Raw genomic sequence first — 1,064 nt, 5'->3', positions numbered from 1 at the left:
CACGTCTCAATACTAAGAGGAAAGATATGTCGAAGCAGCATGCCTGGCAACACAGTAGTGAGTGTTGAGGAATTTGCACGTCTCAACACTAAGAGGAAAGATGTGTTGAAGTAGCATGCTTGGAAACACAGTAGTAAGTGTTGATGAATTTGCACGTCTCAACATTAAGAGGAAAGATGTGTTGAAGCAGCATGCCTGGCAACTCAGTAGTGAGTGTTGAGGAATTTGCACGTCTCAACACTAAGAGGAAGGATATGTTGAAGCAGCACGTCTCAACACTATGAGGAAAGATTTGTTGAAGCAGCATGCCTGGAAACACAATGGTGAGTATTGAAGAATTTGCACGTCTCAACACTAAAAGAAAAGATGTGTTGAAGCAGCATGCCTGGCAACATAGTAGTGAGTGTTGAGGAATTTACACGTCTCAACACTAAGAGGAAAGATGTGTCGAAGCAGCATGCCTGGCAACACAGTAGTGAGTGTTGAGGAATTTGCACGTCTCAACACAAAGAGGAAAGATGTGTTGAAGCAGCATGCATGGCAACACAATAGTGAATGTTATAGAATTTGCATGTCTCAACACTAAGAGGAAACATCTGCCGAAGTAGCATACCTGACAACAAAGTAGTGAGTGCTTAAAAATTTGCACGTCTCAACACTAAGAGGAAAGATGTGTTGAAGCAGCATGCCTGGCAACACAGTAGTAAGTGTTGAGAAATTTGCACGTCTCAACACTAAGAGGAAAGATGTGTTAAAGCAGCATTCCTGGAAACACAGTAATGAGTGTTGAGGAATTTTCACGTATCAACACTAAGGTGAGGATATGTTGAGGCAGTATGCATGACAACACAGTAGTGAGTTTTGAGGAATTTGCACGTCTCAACACTAAGAGGAAGGATATGTTGAAGCAGCACGTCTCAATTCTATGAGGAAAGATTTGTTGATGTATCATGCCTGGAAACACAGTGGTGAGTATTGAAGAATTTGCACGTCTCAACACTATGAGAAAAGATGTGTTGAAGCAGCATGCCTGGCAACATAGTAGTGAGTGTTGAGGAATTTAC

Source organism: Papaver somniferum, unplaced genomic scaffold (genome assembly GCF_003573695.1).
Source record: "Papaver somniferum cultivar HN1 unplaced genomic scaffold, ASM357369v1 unplaced-scaffold_33, whole genome shotgun sequence".
NCBI classification, from domain to species: Eukaryota; Viridiplantae; Streptophyta; class Magnoliopsida; order Ranunculales; family Papaveraceae; genus Papaver; species Papaver somniferum.
The sequence above is the reverse complement of the archived record's forward strand: the minus strand, read 5'-3'. Positions refer to the sequence as shown.